The 17730-nt window shown below is 29.8% G+C and overlaps 1 long non-coding RNA gene across 1 annotated transcript; it reads right to left on the bottom strand.

The window, feature by feature from the left end:
* Positions 1–2169: 2169 nt before the first annotated feature.
* On the bottom strand, positions 2170–6698 carry LOC139865804 (uncharacterized). The gene is made up of 7 exons (XR_011765111.1): positions 6369–6698; positions 6106–6210; positions 5405–5510; positions 4829–4871; positions 2895–3878; positions 2703–2763; positions 2170–2371 (listed from the first exon to the last, which is right to left on the bottom strand). It is a non-coding gene; the product is annotated as an uncharacterized lncRNA (long non-coding RNA).
* Between the last annotated feature and the right edge of the window lie 11032 nt (positions 6699–17730).

The raw sequence follows: 17730 nt of genomic DNA, 5'->3' as shown, positions 1-17730 counted from the left end.
GTTAGGGTTATCCTCCTGTCATATAAATAAACAGTTTACATATACATACACATATACATATAAATATACAGTTTACATATACATACACATTTGACAGTCCATAGACTTATGCATATATATTTTACATATACATAAAATTATACGTATACAAAGACAGTTTACTTCTACATACTCATATACATATACATATACATAAATTTATACATATACATAAACATAAAAATATAATTATACTCACCGGGAGTTGCATCAACTCAATGTACTCATTCCAGCCCATGATTTTCTTCTTTCGTTTCCAGTGTATTCCACGAGGGATGCCATCACTAACCGGCTTGAAAGCGTATGCTTCTATTCGGTGTTTGTATGCCTCCCATATCCACATCTTCAAACAAAAGACAATTTAGGTTAAACATGAAACATGTTATTTGTTTAACATTTATAAGTACACATTAATACCTTAAACGCCCAAGTGAAGCCGCTCAAATGGTATGTGACGCCCCGTACAAAATCATCGTGTACGGATCATCAACAACAGGATCATTACAAGGTCAAACACTACATGCTGTTTAAAAACCAGTTTTGCATTCATGAAAAGATAACTTCAAATGTTTTACAAAAGATGACGTGACACAAAGGTCGTTACAAAGCCATTATTCAAAATAACATAAGTTGCGAATGTAAAATAAAAGTTCCATGATTGAGACATCTCTAAGTAATGCAGCAGAAGTCTAACACAACGAGTCTGTAACAGCAAGTCTATAACACCAAGACAGTAAGTCTAACAGCGGAAGCAACAACGTCTAAGCACCTAAGAAATACACGCTTAAAAGGTCAACACGAATGTTGGTGAGCTATAGTTTGTTTGTAATCAGTAATGTAACGTAGACCACGAGATTTCGTATTCAAAACAGTATGAAAAGTATATACTTATCCGTGGGCACCCGGTAACTAACTTAACGTAATATTACCCCCTAAAAGTACACTTGCCGAGTGCATCTGTTTACAAAGTATTAAACACCCGTTGAATGCTAGCGCGACTAGCCCGAGTGGGGATGTCAAACCCTATGGATCCATATCTAAGATTCGCGTTCACCGGTTCATAAACCAGTGACTAAACGTTACCGAGCTAAGGGGAATCTTTGTGCCGTTATGTCACCCACACATATATAAAGTTTAAGTACTCGTGTCTAGTATGTAAAACATAAAAAGCGCAAGTATTCTCATTCCCAAAAATAGTAAAGTAAAAAGGGAAGCTATAACTCACAGTGAATAAGCAGTAAAAGTTGATATGAAAAGTATGCAAGTAGCAACTCGGTCCGAAAGGTCGTCAACCTAAGTCAAAGGTCACTAAGTCAGTATATTGTCCCCAAAAGTTTAAAAGTGAATAAATTAAGTCTTAAGTATCATCATCATCATCATCATTCATAAAATCTAAAGTAAGTTTTCAACAAGAATAGATATCGAAACAAAAGGCTGACTTCGGACAGCTGCTACGGCCTCTATACAAATCGAAAAGACACGTGGTCAGTTGCCAAGGCTCCGTATGTGAGTCCTTGTACCGCTATCCAATTTTCAGATCCTAACTCGATGTCGTTTGACCGTGGCGATGGTTCAAGCGCGAGTATGTCAGAACTTTCACCACGTCATTACAAAGGCGTAGTGATTTTCAGAAGGCTATAAATCCTAACCGTATATCAGATTTAGGCGAGTCCTAAATGAAAAGTCATCTACTCGAAACGAACTATCTGAAAATCAATTTTCCAGAAGTCCTAGGTGTGATAACCCGGAAATTTCCGACCAAATTTAAACTTTAATCTTTATATGTTTCCGACACGATAAGCAAAGTTTGTTAAGTTGAATCTCAAAAATTTTAAGCTGTGTTCATATATTCATTTAACCTTGACCAAATTCCAACGATTCACGAACCATTAAATGAACGGATATGATTATATATATATATATATATATATATATATATATATATATATATATATATATATATATATATATATATATATATATATATACTAGTCAAAGACCCGCGAATTCGCGAGTTTTATTTAAAAAATGATTAATAAATTATCTCAATAAATAAAAAGTGTGTGTAGATTCAAATGGTGTACATGAAATAACGTGAAAGGATGTTCACATAAAAACAAAAGGTTGTTGAGTTTACGTATACATAACGATAATATAAATAAAAATTCTGAAGAGAAATAAAAATTATTTATACAAGTATAGAATCTCATTGGTGATTAAAGGAACTTAATCGCTTTTGGTAGTTGTGAAGTGTAAGCAATGCCAAAGATCTTTGTCTTATCTTTAGTAAATCCAACATTTTCTTCAAGATATCAATGCGTAATTCATCTGCCTGTAAAAGTATACACATACAACCAGATGACATACATGAGACACTCAGCCAGCAAACTCTAGGGGATTGCTTAATTCTAATTGAATCGATCAAACAAAATGCACAGAATAAATACGCATCATAGCATATGTTATAAACGACATTTATGTTGGTGAATAACCAAGTGGAGCCGAATAGAATATATGAGACTTATATACTGAAACCATCCACAAGATCAAACTGGAAGATAATATGAAGAATACATATAGAAAATCAATATAAGAACCAGAAGTAAAATTTGACATGAAAACAACAAATTCAGCAAATATATTTTAAATTAAATATTGATTACCTTCTCCCTTGCTCTTTCCATTATCTTTTCTTCCTCTTCTTTCTTTTTGCGAGCTCGTTCCCTAGTATAAAATATAAATAACAAAAATAAATCAGTAAAATCAATGTTGTCCTTCAATTATTAATTTGAGATGAAGGTTAGATCGGCGGGGAACCTTTAACCCCGTGCACCCTTTGGATGCCAACTGCCTACCGGGTCGTGTGCAGTCCCAGGCAAGTGTGGTCGGAACCAACCCCTGTTCCAGCGCCAAGCACAAATGGTGGCCGATTCAAGAATCGAACCTTCGCCTTATTTGAGATGAACAGCCATTTGACTTGGTCAACTGGACATTTGCGGGGCACCCTGGCCACCCAGGCTATGCCCGGATGGTTGTCCTTCGATTATTAATTAACGCAAAAGAAAATATTATACTTAGAGTTCTTGGGTTGCCCTTTCCTTGGAAAACCCCATTGACTCAAGCTTCTCAAGTAGCTTTGAATCAACTTCAGGATCAACCTTTTCTAAAAAAATACACATGAAAAACCACAAGTCAGATGGCATATTCACAAATGCTGAACATGTAAAAAAATAAGATTAAACTAATATACTTCCATATATGTGTTCATCACTTCATCGAATACAACCAACGTCACTATGAACAAAAGGGGTTTTTCATCAAATACTAAAGTATGTTTCCATGTGTGCTCTATCAGTCATCTTACATCCACATTATCAAAGTATGGATTTGTGTACGATTTGATAAGCAGACATTAAAAATAACAACTTTTAAACAAAAATGTTGAATTTATATACAATGTTGCAAAAGAATGTTATACTTGCAGGTTATCAAATGACACAAAACAGTACACAAACATATCTATCTGTGAATTAGATGTATCAGATTACAAACTGATTCGACACACACGAAAAGAGTCAAGACATTGATCACCAACAATGACGTAAGATAGTATAAAGATCAAGATCATAGACAAACACGCAATTACAAATTACATACAATCATGTAATTATCAAAAGTTATATAACTAATAATATACCCTCAGGTTCAACAGCAGTAGCAGCATCAACCATATCATCATCATTTTTCTTAGCAACTTCCGAAGCAATCGGTTTAACTGTTTCTGACGTCTTATCCGTGAATTCAGTATATCCAGTCCTCTTTGTATGCAAATCTCTCTCCTGTTAACAATTTAGAAACAAACTCGAAATTAAACTTCATCAAAATAATCAAGAAATGAAGAAGTAATGATAATTCTGGAAAATGTAAAGTTCAAATTAATGAGCTAAAAATGAGAGATATAATGGCAGTTAAGCAAGCTGCAGCAGCATGGGGCTTGATAAATTGAACCCTAACAAATAAATCCTAACAAATGCATACCCGTATCACATTAAATTGAAAATCACCTATGAATCCATTTGCTCTAAAGATAATGCAATATAACTCTTTTGGCAAGATCCAGAAGTGTGAATAAGGGTACATAAACACTATTATCCGTTCTGAATTAAGTATTGTATGATATTCTGATATGGTACACCATAAAATATTTTAAAATAAGTTCAGAAATATAACTAAACCTTACATGCCAAAAAATAGGAAGTAAAGTTATATCGGACATCTAAAACCATTGCTACAAATACAATTCATTCATAGCCATAAGAAAAGTCAACTGAATTTGTATATACTTAGAAAAAGAAAGGGTATATACACCCTAAGAGTAAATAGATTGATGAATCACCATGAATGATTTTAAAAGTTGTTAAAATAAGAAGAAGATGAAGGTGTCATTCTAAATTGAAATGGTGTAATGATGATAGCAGAGAAATTTATTGGGCGATGGAAAAGAAAGGGGATGATAGTGTTTTCCTATCCTTCCAATCCGTTCAAATATGGGCGGAGAGTGTTGTTAACAAAATATTATTGTACTATCCTTTCTAATTAAAACTCGAGAATCACTATTATTTTTTAATCCGTCTATTTCCTTTCCATTAAAAAAACTCTCGAGAATTTACCATTACCATTCTGATTCTTTAACCTGCAAATATCAACTTAAGAAAACGAATTTAATATAACTTACAATCAATAGAAATTACGAATTATTTCTTGAATCCTTACAATCAATAGAACTTACCAATTCTTTCTTGAATCCTTAAAACAATTGTAAAACTCTTCATCTGCACAAACGGTTTCGACATGGAGTAAAAGAAATTTACTTTTATGAGAGTAATGAATGGTGTTAGGACTTCTATTAGCAAAAATACCCAAAACAATGTATACCTAAGAACAAAGGCAATAAATTCAGACATAATAATATACATAAAGTTTTGACTGATGAAGGTCAATAAAATAAGAAGGGTTTACATAATGACAAACATGTCGATTTTAACCTACTAAAATATGAATGGGTCAACTTGTGCTGATTACATAAACAACTTAAATAGATAGGCCAAACGGGTTTGAAAGCATCCCAAAATAGGAAGACATCTAGAATGTTGGGTATATGTAAATTTCTATAGGATAATTATAAAATGAGTGCTCCCTCATTCCCTCCTAAAATACTGAAAAACCTCACTATTTCCGATGGATTTGGAACTGATCTTTAATAATAAACGGGCAGAATTACTGCCCAAAAAGCAGCTACAGTCACAGTTAAGAATGTAGCTCTAGGAGTGAATCACTTAGAACGTATTATGAGTGAATGACGTACCTTAGAACATGTAGTATGATGACCTGTGACTATACCATCATAATAACCTAAACACTTTAATCGATCTCCATTAACCTCAATATGATCCAGAAGTGTCAAATAATTCCTATAATTAATAATTAATCAAACCAAGCATTCATAAATGAGCTATTAAAACCTTTTAAAAAAGGAAAAACATATGAGGTAGACGGTTACAAATATAAATTATTCAAGAGGGTTTTAGACAAGGTTGTCAAAGACAATTCAATGTAATAAGTCTAATCTTATTAGTAGTCCATCAAATGAACCAAAACAGTGTGTTAGCATATCCATGAAAGGAAAAAAAAAAAACACGCCCAACAAAACTACCACTACCACCTACTTTGGCTTAAATCCGAATGTGTGCAAGTTTGATATAACCAAAATTAAATCACAACTATACAACCAGATTTGATTATAGTTATGAGAAACTGGTATATCTATAATTTATCTATTACCATTACCATATGATTTAAATAAAGCACCATTTACCATATAATAATAACTCATACATTAAAACAAAGTTTCTGCCAAGGGATATAAATAAAAAATTAGAATAAATATCAGGAATTTTATATAATACATACAATCGACGGAGTTATTAAGAATGTTTTCCTATCGTCGTTGTGTGTAAGATTCGCGGAGAGATGATTTAGCAAACAATCTTTAGGGGCAATTCTTACCTGATTAAATCAAACTTTCGATCAATCAATGATAAACCGTCGTAGAGTTGCTAATTTTTTTTTTCCGGTTGAATGATTCCCTTATCCGTTTGAATACCTCATCACCTAGTAATAAAATATCGATGTTTGATGAAAAAAATAACTTTAGAAGATTGAAAAATCTTAAGATATCAACTCGTTATAAATCAAAATTAAATACCCAAAATTTAGAAACATATGAATGAATGTTTATGACTGGCAAGGTAAAAAAGATGTAATCATACCTTTTATTAACATCTTCTACAGAATTAAAATCGATAAACATGTTCATCGATTCGTTTCAATAAAAGAAGGTGTTCAGATTCAATTGTGCCAAAAGGATAGATCGAATAGATCGATGTTGATGTCTGTTTCCTGATTGAATCGCCAACCCTAAATTTTTGCACTAACGTAACCAACGAAATCAGATCAACAATCAAAACCCTTATTTTTGCCAATATCGCGAACGATGAAAAGGATAAAGATTATCCTTCATGAATGTGGTGCAGAAGAAGATTGGAAATTTGAAATCTGTGAGAAAATTCGCTAGAGAGTAAGATATTTAAGGGATTTGACTAAATTGTAACGTAATTGACGGATATTGATTGTTCACTTTCATATTTAAAAACCATATGCCCATAATTATTTCCTGTATAAGGGTTTGAAGTTTTTTAGAAAAAATTGTTTCCCAAAATAATTGGCTAATTAAATAGGGGTAGTGTAGTAATGTGTAATTAAAATGAAATTTGTATTAGGTAATATTTATTTGATATTTTGATCCAAGGATTGCAATTAATTTATTTGATTAAATGAATGGTCAAGATTTCCTTATTGAAAACAATATTACTTATTCTAGCTTTTCTTTTAATAAGAAGAAGGAAGGGATATACATATATATATATATATATATATATATATTATAATTATAATTATAATTATTATAATAATTATTATTATTAATATTAATATTAAGATCAATATTATTATTAATGTTATTATTATTATTAGTATTAGTATTATACATAAAATACTACGACGGAGTCATGAGTAAATAAATTCTAAACGGGTTTTACGAGCGGGACAGAGCTACGGAAATTATGGGTTATATCTATGAAGGTTATGGGTATGGTTCAGGGGTATGCTCGTGAGGTCAAACTAGTGTTTATAATTTCCGTCGCGTCTACGTACTTTCCTGTAATATTGAACCTCAATATTGATACGTGAGCACTCATAACTTAACTTTTATATATTAATAGTGTATCCCTGACTAGTGCTCGAGTATATAGGATTATGCATGCTTGTACGTTGGATATTGTCGTTAGATAGGTTATGATGAATCCTGAATTAGATACATATGCTACTAGGACAAGGTATATGATATGCATGTCGATGGAAAGCTGACGAAAAATCAATAACTTTTCATTTAGATATCGAATGGTTTCGATGAACAGGTTAGAATTTATAGTCAACTGAATTTTAGCATTATTGTTAAAATGATTATTATCACTATCGTCGTTATTATCGTCGTTATTATTATTATCTAATAATTATTATTATTATTATTATTATCATTATTTATGTAAATATTATCATTGAAAATTGTTATTGTATTATTATTATTATTGTTATTATCATTAAAAATTATTATTAATATCATTATTATTATTATTATAATTATTAGTATTATCATTCATAGTAATATAATACTTATTAGTATCATTAAAACTAATATTAGTATCATCTAATTATTATGATTGCTATTATTATCATTATTATGAATGCGATATAAAAGACTACTAAAAGCTATTAAACGAATTGATTAGGAAATAATGAGTAAAAGTATCATGATGAAATAAAAATATTGTAAGTTATTAATTTAGAAAAATATCATTTTCATTATTATTATTATTATTAAAAGTATTAATAATATTAAAACTATTTTTTTACTAAAATTATTATTTTTAATAGAAATATCATTGTTATTATAAAATATCATTTTTAATATCATTTTAGTATTACTATTAATAAAATTATCATTTTATCATAATTAATATCATTTTTAGTAAATATAAAGATTATTATTTTTAGTAGAATAATAATAATTATTATTACAAAATAATACAACTTTATTTATTATTGTTATTATCGATATTATTTTATCAAATAAATATGTGATACAAAGATATTTTACTACATGTAATATAATTACATTAATAATACCTATCATTATATCTTTATGATATTATATGAATTTTATAAATTTTATTACTTAAGATATATAAAAGTATATTTTTATTATATGAATTTTAATATAAAATTTTATTTATTAATAAATGAATTATATTATTTACTCTAATAAAATCTGTTAAAAATATTTAAATAAATAAAACGACTATATTTAAACTATATAATAATAATGTATAAATTTTGGAATTCATTTTGGTCAAGATGACTTTTGTTGACTTTTGCATATTAGTCTCGAGCATTAGGATTGTGGTACACTATGACTTGACCTAAATTGTAGGTAGATATTGACCAACATATAAATATATATATAATTAATATAGGTTCGTGAATCCAAAGCCAACCTTGCACTTGTTCAATGCCATCATATGCTTAATTACTACGAAATACAATATTGTGAGTTCATTTGATTTCCTTTTTCTCTTTACATTTTTGGGACTGAGAATACATGCGCTGTTTTTATAAATGTGTTATTAAATGCTTTTGAGATATATTTTGAACTGAGAATACATGAACTGTTTTTATAAATGATTGACGAAATAGACACAAGTATTCAAAACTACATTCTATGATAGAATTATTTGGATTCAGAGGTTCGATTTCTATAAAGATTGTATTATCGACCATCGGTGAGATGATTTTGCATTGCACGACGCATTAGCTACCGAAATGGTTCGATTTAGTAGTTAGTAACGGTGAGATGCTTTTGCATTGCACAATGCATTAGCTATCGTTTCAGCTACCCTCGGTGAGATGATTTTGCATTGCACGACGCATTAGCTACCGTTGTAATATTGTTTAGTAGTTAGTAACGGTGAGATGATTTTGCATTGCACGACGCATTAGCTACCGTTTTAGCTACCCTCGGTGAGATGATTTTGCATTGCATGACGCATTAGCTACCGTTGTAATATTGTTTAGTAGTTAGTAACGGTGAGATGATTTTGCATTGCATGACGCATTAGCTACCGTTTTAGATACCCTCGGTGAGATGATTTTGCATTGCACGACGCATTAGCTACCGTTGTAAAATTATTTACGGTGAGAAATTTTTGCATTGCACGATGCATTAGCTACCGTTATTAAAATTATATTGTATTAACTACCACGGTGAGATGATTTTGCATTGCACGATGCATTAGCTACCGTTGGTGAGTTGTTTTGAAAGGTTCCGATGTTCTTCATATGAATAATTTTATAGCAGGAGTAGACCTGCACAGATTATTTTCTAAATATGAGTATCTTGTGGTCTATTATATTATTGGAAATGATTTATTATGATAAACTAATGAACTCACCAACCTTTTGGTTGACACTTTAAAGCATGTTTATTCTCAGGTATTAAGGAAATCTTCCGCTGTGAATTTGCTTATTTTAAAGATATTACTTGGAGTCGTTCATGGCATATTTGAAAAGACGTTGCATTCGAGTCATTAAGTTCATCAAGATTGATAAGAAGTCATTCATAGTTTAGATATATTATGAGATAGTATGCATGTCTGTCAACTTTCGTTGTAATGGAAGTTTGTCTTTTTTTAAAAACGAATGCAATGTTTGTAAAATGTATCATTTAGAGGTCAAATATCTCGCGATGTAATCATATGTTATTGTATTCGTCCTTATGGATTAGGACGGGTCGTCTCATATGGTATCAGAGCGGTGGTCTTAGCGAACCAGGTCTTGCATTAATGTGTCTAACTGATATTTGTTAGGATGCATTAGTGAGTCTGGACTTCGACCTTTGCTGCATGTCAAAAGTTTTGCTAATCACTTCTTGTCGGAAACTATGCTTATCATCTTAAGTCTAAACGCATCTTACTGCATTCATTTCATAGATAGTGTATAGACAATTTCATATCTTTGCATATCTATTACAGTAAATTTTGTCTGACATCTTTCGAAAATTTCTCAGTAACTTATGAATCTTGGTATTATATATACACATGTGAAATATGTATTGAAGAATACCAAACTAGGTCCTATAATCTAATTCATTTCAAAATTCAGTTCCCTAAATTGTACGAGATGAACCCCTCAACTAGTTAGAGTTCATCAGATTCCGACAGCTATTCCGATATGGAAATCCTTCTGAGCTCCGAAAGCAGTGTAACTGGAATGGATTAACCTATTAGCCATCATCTATTCTGGATGGATTGGGGATGGGTTCGTAGCCGACTCAGTCAATGGAGGCAAGAAGAAGGCGATCCCTTCCACCCACCGAATTTCCCTCTCGGCGAAGAACCTGAAGCACTTACCGGCGAACCAATCCGAAACACCATTTACACCCTCATTTCCCGAGTATCCCGCCACGAATATATATTATCTAAACTTTTAGACATTGTTCATTCACTCGTTCCAACCGCCAATCATCCCGGTGTACTAGCAGAAGTTAACGAGCTTCGCGCTCGAGTAGTGACTTTGGAGAATATGATGCACAACTTACAGGCATCACAAGCACCATCAACATCAGCATCAGTAGTACCACCGACAACAACACCAACAGTACCATTACCACCACCAACAACAACCGCATCTTGAACATCAACTTCACAAATTGTCCCCCAAGAATCAACGACATACGCCCAGTAGATATCAAGGAATACCAACAACAACAAACGATGAAGTATTAATTCATAACTTTATTGGAGAAACATTCTACGATGATTATGTAATTTCTAAAGTTTAGAGATTATCTATTCTTGCCTTAACCGTAAATCAAATGAGTTTAATAGTATATTAACTCATTAAATCTGTATTATATCTAAAGAAAATATATATACATATATTTTCATAAAGACTGTAATAAAATTTTCTTGTACAAAATATTAACTTGTGAAATTTTTAACGGGTAGGTAATACCCGAGAGATATATAAATTCACAACTAATATGTTACATCCTTCGAATCTGATTCAGCAATCATCAACTATCCTCATCCAAATTTGATTACATATTCTGATTTTGACAAATCAAAATCCAAGTCAAGATTTAACAAAAAACATCAGTCTTAGATTCTTACATCTTTCAAAGCTATACTTTGACTTCAAAACTATGCTTGAACATTAATTCTATTCATAGAATCCTAGAAAAATATTCGTACCGTTCAAAATCTTAGAACATCATATGTATATTAACGATTACAATCGGTATTTAAAACCCCGTAATTCCTGAAGACACTTCAAACAATGAAAAATCGAGATGATGATCCAACCACATGTTACCCACAGTCGTACACCTGAAAAACTCTCGAAAACAAAGTCATAGTTTAACACGTATCCGTGTCAGATCCTTTGGCATTTATTAGCAAAAATAACTTTGTGATCCCTTTTCAAAGTAGCAGATTTTGTCACAGCTTCAGCAAGTCAACTTTTAGTTTTCAGTCGGACTAACCTTATTATAATTTCGATATATACATTATCTTTTCACCATCGTTACCAGGGAACCTTTTACATTCCACCACATTATCAGCAGAGGTACCGGCAACTTCATTACCCTTTGACTTTAGCCTCTCCGAAAAGTCATTATATTATTTATTGAAACCCTATCATGTACTCATCTGAATCTGGTAACGAGAATTGTCATACCAATTACTGGGAATCAGCAATCAGTATTTTGAAATCTCGCAGCATGTCTACGCTGAAAATTATATATGTACATATAACGTCTATCTTCTATACTTACATACTTTGAATGTGAAGTTTCTAAAAAATACCCTGAACTGCGAACTAGTTTTCAAAATGCTGATGAAGCAGCAAAAACTGTAAACGACCTTAACAGTAAAAAGTTTGATGATAAAGAATAGTGTGTTGGCAAAGCTCAGAAAAAGAGAAGATTTGGTACTGAAAAACGGATTGAGCAAACTATGAAGGAGGCTGTGGACAAATTACAAAGACAAAATCTACCTTCAAAGAATCTAAATGATTCAGTATCTGTTGAAGTCATTCATGAATAATTTGCTCCTTACTCTAAAACCTTTGCGGACAATATTCTTCATCATCATCTTATCTTAAACATTCTAAGATATCATCGTATCTCCCATTATAAATATCCTCCATATTTCTGAAGATATTTTCATAACCATTCTTATCTGAAATCATTACCTCTTCGCGCTATATGTGTTACATCATAAAAGAAACTGTTTTTAATTTTTAAATTCTGAAACCTTCGAGTTTAAAATATGAATGTTTTGAAGTAGTGTTGGGAACTGAAGCATGAGTTAGTATAATATAATGACACTTGATCAACGTGATTATATTACAGTAAGTCATGCTAAGTTTCTAAATGGAACGTGATGATTCACAGATCATAACGTCATCATGTGCCATGTTACATGACTCTTGTATTCTATTTAATCTATAAAAATATCAAGAAAATACTTTCTTGATGATTCGGTCTTTTTCGAGGTATTCTGGTAGTCTAACAAATCAAGATCGTGCCATTACAATTTCCTTCTTAGAACATTAACTATGTTCATTTCAAAATCCATACCTGCAAATTCTGGACCATTATTCGCTTGACTTGAAGTCGGGAAGAGGAGACAAGAGTATGTAACTCTTGAATATAAAAGAAAATATAAAGTTCGACAACAACACATAAATTACAAACCATGTATATCAATACGTATTGCCGCGTAAAGGCACGGGAGAATTAAAAACACTATAACCCCAAGGTAATAGTAAAAGTAAATAAAATCCTCCGGTGGCAGATGAAAGAGAAGAATGACAGATATGAAAGTTAAGAGTATATCAAGGATTAGAACCAGATGGAGCATATTAACGAATGCTTTAAAGTATGAATTAAAGGATAAAGAATAGAAGGTGTAAATTGTAAGGAGACGAAGGGGGTGGATTTATAGTAAAATATTCGACGGAGCAATCAAAACAGATAATCTCATTTAAAGCGGATCCTAATTTCCTTGATTATTAATGAATCAAATCTTATTATGAAGATTTTCTCCAAATCCCTTGAACTCTGAAAATCAATCCTATCTACGTCAAAAGATATGACAAATCTACGCTTACTCATTTCACTATTTTGTGATAACTTCACTTATACTCTTCGCGTAATCGAATTGTTTTATCTATATTACTCAATGATGATAAAACTCTAATTTTCATCTTGTATGCATCATGAAAACATACTTATTGTCAGCCATGACCATCCCAATCAAATTTTGGGGACGAAATTTCTTTAACGGGTAGGTACTGTGACAACCCGAAAATTTCCGACCAAATTTAAACTTTAATCTTTATATGTTTCCGACACGATAAGCAAAGTTTGTTAAGTTGAATCTCAAAAAATTTAAGCTTTGTTCATATATTCATTTAACCTCGACCAAATTCTGACGATTCACGAACCATTAAATGAACGGATATGATTATATATGTATGTGTGTGTGTATATATATATATATATATATTATAATTATTATTATAATTATTATTATTATTATTATTATTAATGTTAATATTAAGATCAATATTATTATTAATCTTATTATTATTAGTATTATACATAAAATACTACGACGGAGTCATGAGCAAATAAATTCTAAACGGGTTTTACGAGCGGGGCAGAGCTACGAAAATTATGGGTTATAGCTATAGAGGTTATGGGTATGGTTCGGGGGTATGCTCGTGAGGTCAAACTAGTGTTTATCATATCCGTCGCGTCTACGTACTTTCCTGTAATATTGAACCTCAATATTGATACGTGAGCACTCATAACTTAACTTTTATATATTAATAGTGTATCCCTGACTAGTGCTCGAGTATATAGGATTATGCATGGTTGTATGTTGGATATTGTTGTTAGATAGGTTATGAAGAATCCTGAATTAGATACATATGCTACTAGGATATGGTATATGATATGCATGTCGTTGGAAAGCTGACGAAAAATCAATAACTTTTCATTTAGATATCGAATGGTTTCGATGAACAGATTAGAAGTTATAGTCAACTGAATTTTAGCATTATTGTTAAAATGATTATTATTACTATCGTCGTTATTATTATTATCTAATAATAATTATTATTATTATTATCATTATTTATGTAAATATTATCATTGAAAATTGTTATTGTATTATTATTATTATTATTATTATTGTTATTATCATTAAAAATTATTATTAATATTATCATTATTATTATTATAATTATTAGTATTATCATTAATATTATTATAATACTTATTAGTATCATTAAAACTAATATTAGTATCATCTAATTATTATGATTGCTATTATTATCATTATTATTATTATGAATTCTATATAAAAGAGTACTAAAAGCTATTAAACGAATTGATTAGGAAATAATGAGTATAAGTATCATGATGAAATAAAAATATTGTAAGTTATTAATTTAGAATAATATCATTTTTATTATTATTATTATTATTAAAAATATTAATAATATTAAAACTATTTTTTACTAAAATTATTATTTTTAATAGAAATATCATTGTTATTATAAAATATCATTTTTAATATCATTTTAGTATTATTATTAAAATATTATTATTTTATCATCATTAATATCATTTTTAGTAAATATAAAGGTTATTATTTTTAGTAGAATAATAATAATTATTATTACAAAATAATACAACTTTATTTATTATTGTTATTATCGATATTATTTTATTAAATAAATATGTGATACAAAGATATTTTACTACATGTAATATAATTACATTAATGATACCTATCATTATATTTTTATGATATTATATGAGTTTTCTAAATTTTATTACTTAAGATATATAAAAGTATATTTTTATTATATGAATTTTAATATAAAATTTTATTTATTAATAAATGAATTATATTATTTACTCTAATAAAATCTGTTAAAATATTTAAATAAATAAAACGACTATATTTAAACTATATAATAATCATGTATAAATTTTGGAATTCATTTTGGTCAAGATGACTTTTGTTGACTGTTGCATATTAGTCTCGAGCATTATGATTGTGGTACACTATGACTTGACCTAAATTGTAGGCAGATATTGACCAACATATAAATATATATATATAATTAATATAGGTTTGTGAATCCAAGGCCAACCTTGCACTTGTTCAATGCCATCATATGCTTAATTACTACGAAATACAATATTGTGAGTTCATTGCACGATGCATTAGCTACCGTTATTAAAATTATATTGTATTAACTACTACGGTGAGATGATTTTGCATTGCACGACGCATTAGCTACCGTTGGTGAGTTGTTTTGAAAGGTTCCGTTGTTCTTCATATGAATGATTTTATAGCAGGAGTAGACCTGCACAGATTGTTTTCTAAATATGAGTATCTTGTGGTCTATTATATTATTGAAAATGATTTATTATGATAAACTAATGAATTCACCAACCTTTTGGTTGACACTTTAAAACATGTTTATTCTCAGGTATTAAGGAAATCTTCCGCTGTGCATTTGCTCATTTTAAAGATATTACTTGGAGTCGGTCATGGCATATTTCAAAAGATGTTGCATTCGAGTCATTAAGTTCATCAAGATTGATAAGAAGTCATTCATAGTTTGAATATATTATGAGATAGTATGCATGTCTGTCAACTTTCGTTGTAATGGAAGTTTGTCTTTTTTTAAAAACGAATGCAATGTTTGTAAAATGTATCATTTATGTGACAACCCGAAAATTTCCGACCAAATTTAAACATTAATCTTTATATATTCCTGACACGATAAACAAAGTTTGTAAATTGAATCACAAGAATTTTAAACTGTGTTCATACACTCATTTAACCTCGACCAAATTCCAATGATTCACGAACCATTTTATGAATGAATATGATTATATATGTATATGTGTATATATTATAAATTGAAAACATCAACAAAGTATTAGACGTATAATACTTTACATTAACGTATTTGTTTCTTAATATATTCAAATAGTTATCGATGGAATTAAAAGATATATTAAATGATTGATTCATCAGATACATTGAATTACAATTACGAGTCTCTATTAGGAGGTCCACTTTGATTTGAGAAATCTATTCTTTTTAACGGTATTCGGAATAATTGATAAAGTGATTTATTAGAAGGAACAAGAATGTCAATTAACGGGAACTAGACAAGGTTTAGTGGAGATTCCCGTTTGATTTTCAATTTATGCTTTACAATAATTGTCTCGTGACTTTTGACAAGATAAACTATTAAACTTGTATATTAATTAACGTGGCAGTAAAATTGTAGAATATAGATAACTTAAAAGATGGATATCGACAAGTTAAGTAAACTAACATTTTACATTAAAACTATTTTATATGTTTATCTAACCTTTAGATGTTATATCACGTTGCACCAACAAACGTTAAAAACTTGAAATCTATTAAAAGTATATTTAATCTTACTTTTCTAAAACATTTTTACGATATAACAACTTCTTCTATTTTAACCTTTTAATAAAATGTTTATTTTATATATTTAGTTTTAGAAATACAAAGTTAACATATTTGATTTAAATGTATAAAAACGTTTCAGTTTAAAAAGAACTTTATTAATTAGGACGTTTTATAAGATAATTTGTATATGACTTTTGAAGAATTTAAATAAAGTTTATATTATAAATTACAAGTAGATAAAATGTTTCAAAAATGTAAACGTGATTGATATAATATTTTTCTACTATCTAAACGATTCCAAAATAAACTTTAAAAATATAATTAGTTTTGAAAAACTAAATATTGTATTATTACATATTTCAATATGAACAAATATGTATTTCAAATAAGGATATACATATATATTATACAAGTGACAAAATATAATATTTTAACAGATGATTTAAAATGATACATTTTGATAAACTACGAGACTCTGATTTATAAAAGCAAATGACCACAATGCTTAATTTTATAGGTTACATTTATCATAAGGTAAATTTTTGATGAGTAAAGTCAAATTATTAATAAGTGTACATGTCGCGTAGCGTAAAAGGCTAGTTTTCTAAACGTACGAAAGTGCGCTCGAAAAATTGAAAATGGTACATGAGTCGAGTGACAACGTCCAAGTCATTTGAGTAAAAATTATATTTTTACCATAAACGTAAATATAATATAATATATAAGTAATTATATAAATTAAATATAATATATATTAATATATATTAAACCGAGTGTCGGAAGAGGAGTTTGTGCATATGAGCTGTCATGAGCTACCATGCGATCGCATGGAAACTAGCTCTCCAAACCATGCGATCGCATGGCTATGTGGGAAGTGTTCAAAGCTTTAAAAACTCGTTCGTTCTCATTTCTAATTCATTTCATCCAACACACGCACACATACACTTACATATTATTATTATTTATATTATTATTATTATTA

This window comes from Rutidosis leptorrhynchoides, chromosome 9, assembly GCF_046630445.1.
Source record: "Rutidosis leptorrhynchoides isolate AG116_Rl617_1_P2 chromosome 9, CSIRO_AGI_Rlap_v1, whole genome shotgun sequence".
Lineage (NCBI taxonomy): Eukaryota > Viridiplantae > Streptophyta > Magnoliopsida > Asterales > Asteraceae > Rutidosis > Rutidosis leptorrhynchoides.
This window is presented reverse-complemented; position numbering and strand designations above follow the sequence as displayed.